Source organism: Mya arenaria, chromosome 16, assembly GCF_026914265.1.
Source record: "Mya arenaria isolate MELC-2E11 chromosome 16, ASM2691426v1".
Taxonomy (NCBI): Eukaryota; Metazoa; Mollusca; class Bivalvia; order Myida; family Myidae; genus Mya; species Mya arenaria.
In genome coordinates this window covers 24,551,450-24,569,864 of record NC_069137.1, presented here as the reverse complement: position 1 = coordinate 24,569,864, position 18,415 = coordinate 24,551,450, and the positions used below count along the sequence as shown (strand labels likewise).

The 18,415-nt window shown below is 33.2% G+C and overlaps 1 pseudogene; it reads left to right on the top strand.

The window, feature by feature from the left end:
- Window positions 1–9,484, top strand: part of LOC128221513 (NAD(P)H-hydrate epimerase-like) — a 46,454-nt pseudogene extending 36,970 nt beyond the window's left edge.
- The last annotated feature ends 8,931 nt before the right edge of the window (window positions 9,485–18,415 follow it).

Below are 18,415 nucleotides of genomic sequence, written 5' to 3'. Positions count from 1 at the left end.
ATTTCCAGTTAACAAAATAAACCAAAAATAACAAAATGAATAATTGCATTTCCATAAAAAAAAATCGAGTAATATATAAAATGTCGAAACAAAATAAGCACGCATCTATCATTCTTAGAACCTGTTCTCACGCGAATACCAGTATGATTTACCTGCACGTTAATACACATCGTAAGAAGACTTTGGCGTGCCAAAGAAAATTCTCCCTTGCACAAAAAAAATACGTATATTTTAGTATTTAGGAATATCTCACAGCAATGTTGTCCTTGAACGGTGTCATTAAAATATCTGAGAAATGTTGTCCTGAATATCTTTGAGGACTTGTGTCCCGAATATATATCATGACTATTTTTCTGAATATTTAAAAAGAGTGTGGTCCTGAATATATCTATGAAATGTTCTCCTGAATGTATCTCATGTTGAGTGTCCTTTATTGCGCTTAGTTATCGTGCCCTGGATATCTCTCAAAAGTAGATTTCCGAATGTCATAATGAACAACTTATGAGTATTTGTACATTCGCATGAATGATGATTGGCACATATATTCTTTTTTGTTAAGCGCCCAAGTTTCAGGACATCCACATCGCAAACCACCAATGTTAAACATAAATGTATGTTATAACTCCTCATTTTTGCATATGCTTCAAAGATAAGGTTGAAATATAAATGTGTAAAATGACAGTTTAATCTCTTTGTCAGAAAACTAACAGAACTCATTTATTAAATTTAAATTACGTACCAAAATTGCAAAATTATAAAATAACTTGACCCAAGTCCCAATGTCAATATCGCATGCTTGAAATTGTCAGTTCTAATACTTACCAAATTGACATAATTAGTATCGTTAAAAGGTTTGTATCCGGCAGATTATTGCCATATGGAAATCTAATTTTAAATCAGGAATCACAAAACAATCTCTCCAATAAAAACAATGAGGTCAACATGTCCTTAAATAAGCTCATTGGCACATTCACTACAATAAAAACAATGATGTCAACATGTCCTTAAGTAAGCTCATTGGAATATTCACTACAATAAAAGCAATGAGGTCAACATGTCCTTAAGTAAGCTCATTGGAACATTCACTACAATAAAAACAATGAGGTCAACATGACCTTAAGTAAGCTCATTGGAACATTCATTACAATAAAACAATGAGGTCAACATGTCCTTAAGCAAGCTCATTGGAACATTCACTACAATAAAAACAATGAGGTCAACATGTCCTTAAGCAAGCTCATTGGAACATTCACTACAATAAAAACAATGATGTCAACATGTCCTTAAGCAAGCTCATTGGAACATTCACTACAATAAAAGCAATGAGGTCAACATGTCCTTAAGCAAGCTCATTGGAACATTCACTACAATAAAAACAATGAGGTCAACATGTGCGTATATAACATAGTAGAAACTAAAACTACCATTAAAGCAATCAGGTCGATGTTATTGTTGGATTCATCATGTCGATTGTTGTTACCAAACGAATGACAATCTGCGACAATCAATATCGTTGTGTACACAAGTTTGTTTTATTGCCGTTTTAAACGCGAATGCCAGATCACACAAATGTTTACAATGGTGTTTCTGGATATTTACTTGTACACATTACCATTGCGTTACAATTATTTAGTATTTATAAATATATTCCCAAAGAAATCAATCGTCCGAAGCATTAGCTGAGAGATGACAAAAAACCTTAATACATTTTATCTCTTAACCAATAACTAGGACGATTGATTTCCTGGGGATGTAAAGATACATTGTCATTACAATGCAAGACTCTATTGATTATTAAAGACATCAAGACAGATCGACGTAACAAATATTTAAATATGAGTGTTGGATGCCTGCAGAGTAAATATGGTTTTGATTTATGTAGTAAGTTCTATGATTTCCCACAAGGGAAATAGGGGAAAGTGAGGCTTGGTCTGGCATTTGATAAGTTGATTTCATAACATATATGCAAATCCGTGGTATAAAATGAACGGCAATTTTCGTAATGTCTGCATTACAAATGACTTAGCTAAATTGTTAAGTCTGCGTACCGTTGTTTTCCATGCTCATAAAAGTCGAATAAAATGGTTTATATGCAATTATTTTAATTGCCGCCATTACTGACATTAAACGATACAGTAAGTCCGTGAAATGTCCACGAGAACAGCTGTGGTGAAACATCAACCGCAAAGAAATTGGAATTGCATGTATCATGGTGCAGGGCACCTAATAGAGCAAGGGAATACTCGAATGGTGTGACTAATCATCAGTATTCTCAGGTGTCAGATTTCAATCGTTACTTATTGTGTTCATTGCTTAAGAAATAAGGTGAAAGTAGATCTGTTTTTTTAAACAGTATCTTACATTAAACAACATCTTTGCAATAAAAAAATGTTTCTGGCTTTTGCAAGCAAATACACTTTTAAACAATTAAAAAGAAGGTCGCTTGTGTTTGCGAACTAAAGTAACTACGAAACATTAAAGACAGATAGTTTAAAGTGTCTGCAAAGGAAGAAAATTCCTCCACCCTCCAGCCCATAATGCACGTTATTAGGCAAATCAAATATAACTAAATACGTAGTCTCTTGGTTAACAAAGTTAAGTATTATCTATAGCTTAAATAAAGTTATGAACGTAGATTGCAGTGAATTTAATATTGGTAGTATTTTTCGATGCCATCAGATTATAGAAATGAATAATGTCAGTATTTCTACGAAACCAAGAAAATAAATATTTTTTGCGGATGTGACTAAATCTTGAACACCCTAAAAATGATATTTATATACAATAACAAGTATGTCTTTGTCCAATAAACAATAAATACAGAAGTGATCATTTCTATCAATACTAAAACATCGACCAATTTTAATATGGTGGGTATAACTGGAGGTTATAAATGTAGCCAATGATTTTCCTCTGGTGTCCCTTAATAGAACAAAATATAAAGAAATGAACTCAATTCTTCCTGGTGAAAAATATGACGATATACCAGTTTCCCAACCTTTAGAAAAAATCAGTAAATATCTGAAGTGTACGTACGATCATATCAGAAAACTGCTGTGAATAAACCACTAAGCGATTCAAGTATCGCATATCTGCATAATTGCTTAACATTTAAGGGGCACTTAATTCGCCATGCATAAATATGATTGCTTCAAATGGGCTTCGTAACTACTCATTTATAACAAATACAGACCCACAAAGAACAGAAAGGAGTCTCATTGTATTTCTTTGCTTGAATACCAATTCCAGTTTTAAAATTTGTATTCGTCTTCGTCAGAATTTTAAATCATCGGTAATTGGAATAAGACACCTCCGTAATTGGGTTCATAAACTCTTAAAGGTTAAACTTCTGGCGTCAATATCACAAAAAAACTTAAGTCAAATCTTAAACTTAGAAATCAATCATAGTTCTATGTTCAAGTAACATCTGAACGAACAGTTTTTGTGAATTTTCAATATCATAAATATAATCAGGGTTTATGTCACGACACTTCGTGGTAAAAGTTCTAATAGCGCATCAGAGTTAATGACTCCGTTAAGCTTTAATACTATAACATCAAGGATTCAAAAGGTCTTTAATTATAATTATCCATGAAATTCAGAAAACACGAAAGATAGATAGACAGACAAACATAATTGTTTATTGTCGTAAACATGTTATTTAACAGTGTCTTGACAAAACGCAGAAGTTATAAACACTCAATTAAATTAATTTAGGTTGGTCACAACGATGCATGACATTAACACAAAGAAAAGAGAATAGTATAAGTAAAGTTAAAGAACAAAAAAATAATGTCTCAAAAAATGGAAACATATCTAAATCAAACTGTGAGATAAATAGTAATGAAGTACTATGGGAGGCTATTTACAAATGTCATACTACTGGAAAGATCTAAACGATGTTATTTATTAAAGAATTTCATAACATAAATGTTTAATTTGTAAATTTACCTAAGCAAACTAGTATGCTTACGTTTTTTGATAACACTAGTTCGATAAACTTGTAAATACTTGGGTTTCTAATATGATATATTTTAATCAATGTTTTTTTCTGAGGTCATTTTATACAGGATATATTGTGATGAATTGATATTCATGTTCTTAAATGTTAGAGTTACAAACAGTACAAAGACGTTGGGTTCTATCTATTCTATTTCGATCATATCGGCCGGTTTCTATATGCAGTTTATGAGATGACAATCTTAGCTTAGAGAAAGACATTTTTAGTTTCTTTGGTAAATATTCTAGGTAAAGTTTAATTTCAAAATGTTCCTTAATGAGTTCATATGTGCATCAAGTACTACTACTGCTTCATACCATGATTTGATAAACACATCAAGCACTATAATCTTAAACATAATAAATGAGTATTTTCAAATTAACTGAGTTTGTATTTAACCATACATATCTAACAAATATTTTACCTTATTGGCCCAGTTGTTACGATAATCAATGTTTCCTAGCATGTCACTATATAAGGCTTAAAGTTGTAATGTTTGTAATATTTATAAGTACATAAAGAGCCTTATAATACCTTTCCCTGCTATGGATTCTTGGTTTCAAACAAAAGACCCGGTGTAGTTAAAAACTGTTCCAACGTATTTAAAATCATCAACTGTTTCAAGATATTTATTGTTATATGTCCATTTTTCATTTTCAGGTAAATTGCCCATTTTCCAAAATACCATTATCTTTGTATTTTCCATGTTAACTTCTAATCCCCATTTCAAACCGTAAACATGCAACAAAGAGTTATTTTGTAATTCATCAACAGGATTGCCAAAAGTTACCATTTTGTCGGCAATTAACATTACTATAACAGTGATATCATCTAAGGTTAGTCCGTTTACAGGATTATCTTCTAAAATTAGCTCAAGATCATCGACGAAAAGTTCAAATAAAATTGGGTACATTATTTCCCCTTGTTTTAGGCCGACGTCACAATCAAAGTAATCAGACAACGAGCTACATTTTTGTACACATTATTTCACATTCACATACATAATCCTAACGATTCTAAGCATTTTCCCGTCAACTCCTGCTCCAAAAAGCTTAATCTAAAGGCTATGTCAACTGGCACTATCAAAAGCACGTTTCAAGTCAACAAAAGAGCAGTACAATCTTTTCTTATCATGTGACAGTTTTTGCACAATTGCATTTTATAAAAAAATTGCATCTGTAGTAGACCGACCCCTACGAAATCCAATACAAATTGGGAATCGCTCATAATATTATTATTTTCTGCCCAGTCAGTTACTCTTTTATTTAATATTCCGGTAAACATCTTTGCAAAACAGCTTACTAATGTAATCCAAGGGTAATTACTTGGGTTGCATGAATCGTTCTTTTTCTTTTCTAATAAGTTCTCCTCTGTGAAAAAGTGGACGGACAATGGGCAGATTGGGGTGAATGTACCATTTGTGAAGACAGGTGCCCGTGAGAACAGTGGTTCCGTTCACGAAGGTGTAATAATGCTGCCCCACTATACAACGGAGCCAGTTGTTCCGGAGAGAGAACACAAGTCCAAGGTAATTATTATGTTTAATATTTTTAAACGATATACAAAATAATAATTCACAAATGTACGAAAAGAAAAGAGTAAGCTTGTTGTTAATTCAGTTCAGAAGTTTATGCGAATATAAATATCAACATACACGTGATTTGAATCGTGTTCTTTTATTTTTGGCGTCTAACGCTAATTATGATGTATGACCAGTATATCCCCATCACAATTATAGTAATATCTGCGTTAGCATCCAAACCGTGCTGTTCGGAAGATTATATATTTATGATTTATGTGCCTAAATTCATTAACAATCGAACAGGTGCAAATCTTTCCAAAATAAAGTAATTTGAAAAAAAACGCATGCTTATTGCATATAAGCTGACGATACAAGTGTGTTTGTGATATAGGAAATGTGATGTGGTTTCAGGCGTGCTTATTTTATGAGTGCACTGCTAGCGATGAGAGGATTGTATGTGATATCGGTTGTGCGTGTGGTATGATGACGCTGCTGGTAATATATATCACTTGTTTGTGATATAACACGTGCTTGTGAGATGATAGCGTTGCTGGCGATAAAGGGTGTTCTTGTGCTATGAGGCGTGCCAGTGATACGGGGCTTGATTATGATATAAGGTCATTGCTGGTGACAAAGGAGGTGTTTGTTATATCGGGCATATTTGTTGTATGATGCGTTACTGATGAGATAAGGGTTCTGTCGGTGATATAAATAGTGATTCTATTATTGGGCTATTATTATTCTTTTGTTGTTTGGCGTAGCTTTACATATAAAGGCGTTGTTTGAGATACAGGGTGTGACATTGTTATGAGGCGTGCTTCTGATATTGGGGTGTTAGTGGTAATATAGCAAGTGATTGTGATATTGGTGTGTTAGTGGTAATATAGAACGTGCTTGTGATATTGAGGTGTTAGTGATGATTAAGCACGTGCTTGTGAGATATTGAGGTAATAGTGGTAATATAGAACGTGCTTGTGATATTGAGGTGTTAGTGGTGATTAAGCACGTGCTTGTGATATTGAGGTGTTAGTGGTGATTAAGCACGTGCTTGTGAGATATTGAGGTGTTAGTGGTAATATAGAAAGTGCTTGTGATATTGAGGTGTTAGTGGTGATGAAGCACGTGCTTGTGATATTCAGGCGTTGATGGTTTATATGGGACGTTACGTTTAATATGAGGCGTGCTTGTGATATGGAGGCGTGACTGGTAATACGGGGACTATTTGTGATATTGGGGTTTGTATATTATATGGGGCGTGTTTGAGATATCGGGCGCTGACGGTCATATGGTGCGTCGCTGGTGATATTAGGCTTGCTTGTGATATGGGGTGTTCTGTTGATATGGGACATGTTTTTCATATGAGGCATGATTTTGATATACATATATACTTCACCCATAGTATTGTGACATGCATTTCTTTCTTTCGTTTGTCAGGAGCATTTCAACTGTCATGCTGATTCTTCAAACAAAACATCGCTTTAGCCAATGACTCGATTGGTTGTCATTGGTATATTTACCACTATTGGTAATGACCTGTCTCAATAAAATATATTCTCTGATTGGATTGTTTGCCATTGGTATATTTACCACTATTGGTAATGAGCTGTCTGAATCAAAGAAATACTCTGATTGGACTGGTTACCATTGGTATATTTACCACGTTTAGTATTAAGCTGTCTCAATTAAAGATATACTCTGATTGGAATGGTTGCCAGTCGTATATTTGCCACTATTAGGAATGAGCTGTCTCAATCAGGGATATACTCTGATTGGATCGGTTGCCAGTGGTATATTTACCACTATTGGTAATAGCTCACTCATTCAAATATATAATCCGATTGGATTGCTTGCGAGTGGTATATTTGCCACTATTGGTAATAAACTGTCTCAAAAAAAGATTGAATGGATTTTGAGTGATATATTTACCACTATTGGTAAAAGTTGTCTCAATCAAAGATATCCTCTTGTTTTGTTTAATGCGTGTTTCTGTAGGATATATTTGATAAATTTATTTATTTTTATATTTCAGACTTTGCCGACTGTTCGGAAATAAATAAGAATGTAGGATAATGCGTATTTAACTACATATTGAAAAGCAATGAAAAAAAATAGAAAATAAAAAAAATCTTATTTTATTTTTTAGTTTTTCAATTAACTTTTCAAACTGACTATAAAAACGGAAGGATCGGAGCTTATTCCGTAGGTAGGCTCGGTTTACCCTAACCAATTGTGTTTTTTTTTGGCCTAACACTAAAATATAGAAATAAGTTTTATCATTTGCCTTAAAGAGATATAAAACGACAGTTAGTTGTATTTGTTTTGAAAAGAACGTCAGCTTGTATGCAGACGTAATTGTAGTTCAGAAAGTACCTCACTGTAACTGTTCCAGCAATATGCGTTTTAGACGTGTAAGTTGGCAAACATATTTACAGTTAGTTACATATATTGATATTCACGTTTTGAAATAGTGAAATATCATTTTTATTTCACTGATATTTCTCTAAAACAATCCACAAAAAATACAATCAAAATAATTCATGACTTGAAAAAATGCAGATCATTTGAAGGCATATTATGTCGAAGAAACAAGTGGATTTTTTGATGATATTCATCCAAATGAAAATGACATTAAACCATATTAATTTCGAAATAATATTTGTATAGAACAATCTTAATGAAATTTATTGCCAATCAAATTGAAATGAGTAAACTAACGCTAGACATTGCATTGTCCGATTTCGGATTATAGAATTGCAAAACTGACACCGAATAGAATAACGCAAAATTCACAATTTGTTCATATAGAATAGCGCAAAATTCACACTTTGTCATTTTAGAATAACGCAAAATTCATATTGTGTTCATATAGAATAGAGCGAAATTCATAGAATAGTGCAAAATCCATACTTTGTTCATATAGAATAACGCAAAAATCACCCTTTGTTCATATAGAATAATGCAAAATCCATACTTTGTTCATATAGAATAAAGCAAAATCCACACTGTGTTCATATCGAAAACGTAAAATCCACATTTTGTTCCTATAGAATGACGCAAAATTCACTCTTTGTTAATTAAATAACCTAGCCTTTACACGTTGTTCAAAAAGAGTAACGCAAAATCGTCAAGCATCACGCTGCACAAAGTCACACATTAGTTAAATGATAAAAAAGGCCAATTGGCAACATAAACAATCTGATGCATATAATTATGTTTCGTAGGCCTCAACTATTGTATGAGATGATCTCCCGGACAGCAAATGATTTAAGGATCGACATCACACGTGGAAATAGTAACACCGGCTTTGTCGTATACGCTGGCTTCAGTGTGGGGGCCGAGTCTAATTATACCCTACATATAGGAAATACAAAGGCAGAAAGTGGAAGTAAGTATTTTGTATCATTAATGAAATAAATTGTTAATTGAGGACTGACATGGACATTTCAAGTGTTGTGAAAAGCGTTAAAAAATAACTTCATGGCTTTACGCCCAAAAGCTTTTGTAATACATTGTTTATTGTTGTTGTTTTGTGATTAGTTAAGTATGGTAGTAACAAACAATATAGCTCCATTCGAATACGAAACGAAGTGTTCACTCAAAAGCTAGCAACAAACAATAACATATTAATAGTTCCATCTCTGTGTTTGTTTCAAATTGTTATTGACATTGGTTTATTTCTTGAATATGTCTTGTTCATCAAAAAAATGTGGCAAACCTTGCATGCCGAAATTGACCTATCGAAATGCCATTATTTTTATAATAATAATAATACAAAATTGTATTTCATATTCAAGCAATTGACGACATGAAACAATTAACCGATATATTTTCCTTTATTTGCAGAGATTCCGACTGCTTACCAGTTTAATACCTACGCAAACGGTTCTGCCTTTTCCACATTTGACCATGGCAATGACATTGACAGTTCGACTAATTGTGCCGATCGGTTTGCCGGCGGGTAGTGGTACAAATCGTGCCTCGGTTATGCGAACCTGAATGGGCGGTATTACAAACCCGGAACTTATGTTTACGGCGGAGAAGCTATGACATTTGATGATCTTGAATCGCTTAAAATCAGCAAAATGATGTTTAGACCTTAGATCGTTTGTGAAGCCATTATTTCACTAACATTAGCTTTTTCTTATTCTATTTTAGACTTATTTGAAAAATATGTATGGTCTACAAATTGCAATTATATCAACCCACGTACGATCGTTTTTATTTTCGAATAGATATATCCGAATATTGAATTATCTGTTTTGAAATAAAATACATTTGACACAAATCAATCATTTTTTTACTTTATTTTTCAATAATACGTTTGCTGTTTGGTCCGAAGAATTTAATCTTTTTTCAATCTGCTGTAATTTGAGTTTTCTTTGTGCCATTTAGCCTTATGCTTTAGAAGGGTTTGGGACATGCCTTCACCGTCATCTAACAAGCTTATATCAACTGCCATTGGAAGGCATTTCAAATCATTAAACCTCTTCAAATCTTCTACAAATCTTATACAACCAATGTTATTGTTAGACTGTATAGTAGTTGTAAGTCAGAAATGTTGCTTTGGCACAAAATACATCGATTTGGCCATTGTCGGATGTTTGAAAACATATGGACTATCAGCCATGTTCCTTGTGTAAGTATTTGTAAACGAAAACTAGACTACATGATGTAACACTACACAAAAGTTAGTCTCTATATTTTGGGTTCATGTTAAAAAACCAAAAAATAGAATTTCAAAATACTGTATGTAATTTAAAAATTATAAAGCTAGTTCTATCCAAATTTAGAAAATATATCATTTAATGATGTGTTAACAAACTAATAATATGTTTCATTAAATATTATTACTAAAAAAATTCATCATTAATATAAACGTTGACCAAACAGTCTATGTTGTCTCAACACCATGTGACATTCTTTTTTATCAATTGGTGCTTTTTTAATTACTAGTTCAGCTTTTTGGTAAATACCATAGCTTAAATCTTAACAATGCAGTAAGTTTCAGGCATAAATTCATCTAAATTAGCAGAGAAGCATGCTTTATCAACAAAAAAATCGTCTTTAAATGGCAAATTTAAAACAAGGGGAGATTACCTTGTTTTTAAAATCCAAATAAATTACCCGAAATGATTCATTTATTAAATAAATATCAATTCCTATATTGAAAAATTACTCAATTGGTCTGAAATTGTATCGATTTATTATTTTGATGAATAATTAAAATGCCAAAACATGTTTGGCGGCCAATTTGGAATTTGTCGGTCATTTTGGATTTTTCAGAATGGGTCTAGGGCTATTTTTTCAGTTTTTTTTCTTTAGATAGTGTGTTCAAAATTTTGTGCTTTTCCCATTTTCTGAAGTATTCTGGTGACGATCTGACTGGACTATATCTATGTACAAATAGTTGATAAGTGCCAACATTATGGACAATGGGGGATTTCTATAATTTTTTGCAAAAATCACAAAACCGACATCTATCTATTTTCCAAGCTTTAAATGATTTCTTCAAGGTGTTTGTTTAGTTCTGCTCGAGTCAAAATACTGTTGCAGAAGAAAAGAATATATAATTAGATAAAAAAATGTTAGCTAAGGGATAAGTGAAGTAAAATAAAACTGTATTATCATTAAATGTCACACATATCAACGTTAAATGAACACTAGATGAAGGACTTAACAAAAGCACCGCGGAACGAGCACCAACATTCGTTTGGTTTTGTTACGCTGCTACGTTTTATCGGAACAAGGGGTATAACTCAACAATTTAAGAAAAGTTATGCGCCTCTCATGTTATGTGTCAGCAGAACAAGGGTTATATCTCAATAATAAAGAAAGAGTTATGCACCTCTGATGTTTAGTTTCAGTGAATCAAGGGGTATAACTCAACAATAAAGGAAAGGTTCTGCGCCTCTGATGTTTAGATTCAGTGGAACAAGGGATATATCTCAACAATAAAGGAAGAGTTATGCACCTCTGATGTTAAGTTTCAGTAGAACAAGGGTTATAACTCAACAAAAAAGGAAGAGTTATGCGCCTATGGTGTTAAGTTTCAGTAGAACAAGGGGTATAACTCAATAATAAATGAAGACTTATGCGCTTCATCATGCATGTTCGTACTGTCTCTTATAACATACGCTTCAAGCTTCGTGGGAATAGTTTGAACGGTATTGAGCAGGGATTGCTTTGATAATTTTCTTCAAACCGCACTCTGGCTAACACAAACATTGCAATATGAATTGGAAATACGTTATACATCCGAAACTAAAAGCAATCTTCAAATTTAAGGAGTGAAGCACAATCATTTATCCATGCAGCAAAAAGAAAAATTCAGCGATATTCTCTATCCTTACGATAATACATGAAAGCGTGTTTTAATAAATGTTCATGAAATAAAAAAAAAATGTTTAAACAACGTCAAATTGCATGTTGAAACCGATTACTCAACTTTAATGTGTATTTATTGATGTTTTCACTGTGCATTAAAACTTAAATCCAGCCTGCGTCTACGCTGAATGCACATAAAACTGCTTTACATGCATAAGCCATTTATTCTATATTGTAGTTGCCGCCATAATAGAAATATTTATGGTGCAATTCAAAACGTCCTGCTATTTTTACTATATTTAATGGTTGTCTTTTGTTTCCAAACACAAGCATAAAGTAGACATCAATCGATAAACATAAAAAAACATTTCACGCTCATAATGAATGTTTTATAGTTTGACAAAAGCATTTCAGGCTACATGCTACCATTACAATTGCCTTCACATTTCTATGGTCAAACACTTATTTTACCAACATATACAATAATTTCTAGCAATAGCAGACAGTGATAACCTTATATAGTCTTTAAAACCGTACATACATGATCAGCTAATACAATATGAGGCTCATTTGATTGTTTCAAAACCTTTCTACACTTGATATTATCATGCTTTCATTGAATTTCGTAATTCACAAACAATGGCATGAAAACACTTGAAAGAAAAAACACATTCAAAATGTCCGACTTAAAAGTATATCTCAAATGTACAGCATTAGATGTTTTAATAACAAATTCTTCCCAAATACAAATAAAAAACATGAATATAAAGTTTATAAATTCCCCTTAGTTAATCAGATATTAGAAACAAAAATATGTTTTCAAAGGTTGAAATTTTAATTACAGTTCGTTGAATGTGACTGCTACTTAAACAGTATAATTTGTCAATCATCACTTACAAACACTAAATACAATATACAATATGTTTATAAAAATTGAATACAACTATGAAATACAACGAAAACTGCAGAAACAAGCTTTGTAGTCAGAACTTCAACACTAGTCCTGATATTTACATAAGTGGATGAAATGGAAGGCACAAACGCTCAGCGACACCTTACAACAAAGGCAGATAGCATATGAACATTAATATGCATTTTATCACGTCTAGATTTGAATTCATTTTAACGTTATAAATAGCAACAATCAGATATAACCTGATATACAATATTTCCTGAAACTTGCATTTTTAATATATTTTCTAAGGAAATTCCACATAGATTAATCACGGTGTTTGCTAGATCAATGAGCTGCTAGAACAATAACAAAGCAACACGTTATAAGGTCAAGACATTCTAAGCTGGTATGCAGACAGAACTACTTTGTAACATACATCGCACATTTATGAAATTGTGCATTACCCAAAAGTAATTACTTAGACGATTATTCAAATTCAGTAGTTTAAAAGACTACCGAGAATATTGCAACTGAGCGTTAAGAAACATAAGACCATTTCAAAGACAATTAAAGTAAACTTTTAGACCTAAACACATTGATGGCACTTGGACAAATTTGCCGCAGCTAATAAAGATATGTAAAACACAATCACCTGGCATGACAACCATGCATTTAAAGTTCAAATTGTGGTAGTAGTTCACAAGCCAAAAGCAGCAAGCCGACCGACCGTCCAACTGACTGACTAATCTAATTGGTCCTCTAATATGCTCCCTTTAAGTTTTGAATACGGTGAGTTCATGATTTCGGTTCATTTAAATGGTCTATTCGTTTTTCTAAATTGAATAACAGTCACTATTTACAGCATTCAAACAAAGCGTCTGAGACTGATGTAAAATACGTCATAACCTCAATTGAGTAGTGTGAAATTGTGTCAAAAACGGAAGATCTCTCTGGTTGGATTAATTGCCTTATTGGTTGTCTATTTTGAGTTGTCGCTTGACTGGCCATCATGCGTAATAATTGAGCGCTATTCCGTAGGATCATAAAGTACCTATTCTACAAACCATTGCAACGGCCACACGGCACTTCTTGACACAGGATCATGAATCGGCAGTTTTTTCACTATTATATACGGAAGTGATACTTATTATACATTTAATTATTCTTGCAAGCAACAGTGATGCAAGTAATCACGTAGGCCAATTGACTAGTGTATTGTTCATACCATTTACCTAATTTAAAACTTAGAAAAACAGTAGTTTTGTAGATTGAAATATTACTCAATTGTATTGCCTAATAATACGGATATTCTGTCCGTGTTCCCATGTTCAATGCGGTTAATGAATGTATAGAGTCAGATTGAATATTAATCTTAGTATCTATCAGATAACTGATTATCGATGTATAGTACGACTGAACTTATTATGTCTTTTTTAGATCCAGTTAATTCTTCGGTTATTGAACTTTCGTGAAAAGTGTTAAATTGCTTAACTGTGAAACATAATTGCACTCGTTTAAGAACAGACAATTTTGAATAATATGAACGTGATATTGAAATGCCAAGTCTCATTGTTTATACAATGGGGTCAACTTATAAGCTGCCGTACGGCAAACACGAACGTTACCCTGGAATGTCAACTGTGAATGTTAACAAAATTTAGTCATATAGTCAACTGCCGTACGACAAATTCGAATTCCAAGCGTTAATATTTTCACAATCGGGTCTACTTATCGACATCCGAATGCAAAATGTGAACGTGACATTGGAATTTTAAGTGTCAATAGTTACACAATCGGGTCACCTTATCAACGATCGAACGGCCAATGTCAAGTGTTAATGTTTAAAATAACCAAAAATACTTTTTATGGAATTTGCCAAAAATGGAATCGAAAGACACCTTTAGTATAACCGACTGCATTAGACATGTGTTATGGAATGTAGTTTCCTAGTGGATATGTCAATGCACGTAGGTGGTTGTATATTTACTGAACATCGCAGAGTTTATCAATCACTCGTAATACTTGTTCATTATGTATCCTGGAAGTATCACTTTTTAATCATTCAAGTCCCTGATCAATTTCTCCAAAGGCCATCCTACATGATAAATGTTTGTCTCACGGCGATATTTAATCGGTTCCTGGCGATATCGAGGGTTAAGCGCATTATTTCCACTAACTCGCTGTATTGTTATATTGAGTTACGATCATCTTGCGTTGAGTACTCGATTTCTTCAAATTCTTATAATTGAATAGTGCAACCTTGTCTGCTCTGAGTCTGTAAGTCTTGACAAAGGCATTGATTGATTTAGAACCTGGGTAACTTGATTTTACATTCAAACAAAGACAATTAATCAAATATATAAATTTAACGACAAAGTAGATATGTCGCTTATTCGTGTAAGAAAATACTTTCATGGAAACAAGATGCCCGCGAAGCGACTGCCCACTCTCGTCTGTTGAATTTCAGAGAAAATGGGCATAACTAAATTATAGTTAATGGCAGAGTTATAGGCATTGTTAAACGTTTGCCAACCGTATCTGGAATTATGTGAACATTGTTCTGTTTGGCATTTTGAAACATTTGTGAGTTTGAATGCTTTTTTATTATTATGTTGACGTTCTTTTCATTTTCTAAGACACTTACTAAATGTGCCAAAGTGTAATGTTACGAGAAAATCATGATATTGTCACGATCGCGTTTTATTTATGTTCCCATGCGTCCTTTTATCATCAAGATCAGATGATATTAGGAAGTAAATTGAACGCAGCTCAGGGAAGCCATTCTCGAGTGCAGTGTATTCCAATACGCAATCAAAAGGGTTGAAGGCCTTTTGAATGTGTTATACCAGAGAGTATGTTTATAATAGGGTTTGAAACGAAAACTAAAATATCGAAGTACTCGATCGACCGATAAAAAATCAAATACTTATCTCCCTTCCCGGACAAGTAATACTACCATATCGCCATTCGGAGCCCCTCGGCCATTTTTATTGAAAACAACCTAATATGTATTTGGACGGTTTACATACTCAAAAAGTTGTGCGTTGAAGTCCGCTGCAAGTAGATCGCGTAGTAATTTTATTATGCAGTTAAACTTTATGCCTTTATACTTGGCAATCTTAATTATGTATGCAATAATTCACTGGCAATCAATTCAAACTTAAATCAATAAATACAACTCGAAAACATTACGTTTAATTAATGATAAAATTAAAAAGTACGAACTACTTCAACTGATGTACCGGCATACATCCGAAGTGGTTTTCAATAAAAATGGCCGATGAGTTCCAAATGCCATATCGCTTTACCTCGATTAAAATGCACTTTTGATTGCAACATTATTGTTTTATGTTTTAACAACAAACAAATAAAAAAGAACAATATTCAATAATACAAGATTGAAAGTCAATGAATAGATTATTCGTTTTTTTTAGTGAAATAAATATCGATGTCATTCTTTTGTTGATGTTTCGGGTTTCAGTACATGTTGAATTCAAAATAAAATATTCATAATGAAAATATGTACAAAAAACCTGAAGGAAAATGTCCTGTTACAACAAAAATGAATGTGAATCTTTTGGATAAGTTGTATTTCATCCATCTCTAACACAACAGTTTAAGGTCTCATATTCCTGAGATATTGTCTCAAAAAGTAACGAAACTACATCAACTACAGTACATTGTCCATATCATATATCAAACAAGCATAACGAAAGGGTCATGAAAACATAATGAAAATATTTGAATAAATATTACTTTACAAAAAATAATTTCAGGAATCAAGATCAAATGTGTTTCCTTGATGATATGGACTTTAAGGAGAGGCTTTATTTTGAAAACAAACGTCTTCACACTGTTAGACTCCTTTATTTCTACCGGCGCAGCAGAAGAAATATTTTACGAAAGCCGGAAATATAACATGCTAGGTCACTATAAATGAAAATAGAATGACCTAAGCCACGGGTTGATACGTTTAAAAACTCATAAAGTGCAATTTTCCCGTCATCGCAGGCCATAAACATGTTTTTAAAGCAATCACAAATACGAAAATCAATGCAAACCATTTGAAAACACCTTTAAACAGAGATGAATTACAATCCATATCCGTGCCCCATTTTCTGATTTTATTTTAATGTCTTCTATTTTCCGATTAGAACAATATTGTTTTTGGTAGTATAACACTATGATTTAATGAAAGTCAGTTGATGTATTGTTAAAACAATATTAAACTCATACTTTACTTTCTCTGAGCTAACACAAAATAATCACTTACCAAATGGATAATAAAATGCTCCAAGTCTAATATCATTTTGTGAGTTAAAACCAAGACACGAAACTATGGTTATTGTATTAAACCAACTTTCCAAGAACAGTAATTGATCGGTTAGTTTAAACTTTATTTAATTTTACAACGATTGTGAAACAAGCTATAACAACTTATCTTAATTACTCTTGTTGGCACGATGTTGCGCGAGATTGTGGTCTTTTGATGTGGGGAAAACCGGAGAAAACACACTTGTCCAGCTTGGTGACCACAAACCAATAATCGATCGGTTATGACTGACAATCATTTCAAAGAATGGTTTCTCAACCCCAGACATTCCAAACGTTTTAACGCGAGGGACTGTTTTGAGAACAAGATACATTATGACCATTATGGGTACATGCGTAATAACATTAAGCTGCAGTCTAAATGGGCGTTTCATACCGTACTTGGAACAGACATAGCCTGTTGGTCACGCTATAAGCACATTCAAATGTTGGCAATGCGGCAAAATAATACTAAACTTAGTGCAATTCCGTAAACGTACTTTACTCGAAGTATCCGACCGGGGGAGGTCATTGGAGCTATTTTAAGTTACGGACTTTGATACCGATTTGAAAAATATGTCACAGAGCAACTTCAAAAATCAAAGCCTGTTGCCGATACTATTCACTGGTTGTTATTTTTTGTTGTTTTTTTCTTGAAAATAAATTATGTCTAATTTGGGCATCAGTTATCGCCCATCCTGCCAATATATCATTCCCACAATTTCACTGAAATAGTGCAGTAAGACGCGTTGGCTAAAGCGGCATGTGCTAATTGTCCGCGTTGGCCAAATTTTGACGTGGCGCTAGCGCGAGTTTTGCAAAGTCCGTGATGTGTGCACATACGAAAAAAAATAGACATGGACAGCTCCAATTAACCCGACACTGCTTTCATGCTTGCGAAACATGTATTGATTTTAAATGAACATTTTTACATTTCTGGTCTACGTATTATCATCTCATGACTGAAGAATGCTTCTAATAAAAGGTATATCGCCTTTGCCCTTTAATCCGTATGAAATAAAGGCTTTTATCCCCTCAAAGATTGTCAATCAAAAAGCAATGCTAGTCAAAAGGCACACTTCTAGGTTGTTCGTCACCCCGACATCCTACAACCTTAAACAATTACTTTTATCGGGCATTCAACATCACATATAAGTATTAGTCCGTTAGGACACCGGACCGATAATGACCGACTCGACCGTTTAAGTACGCGTTTTTCAAGAGTATGAAGTGTGAAAGAGGTTAATTGGCACGCATAACCTCAAACTGCGTTATAAATCGATAACAAGACTCTCAAATGTGCTACAAAGTACATTTTACGCTGAATTCCATTATTTAATATTGGAGGAAGTAGGCGCTACGC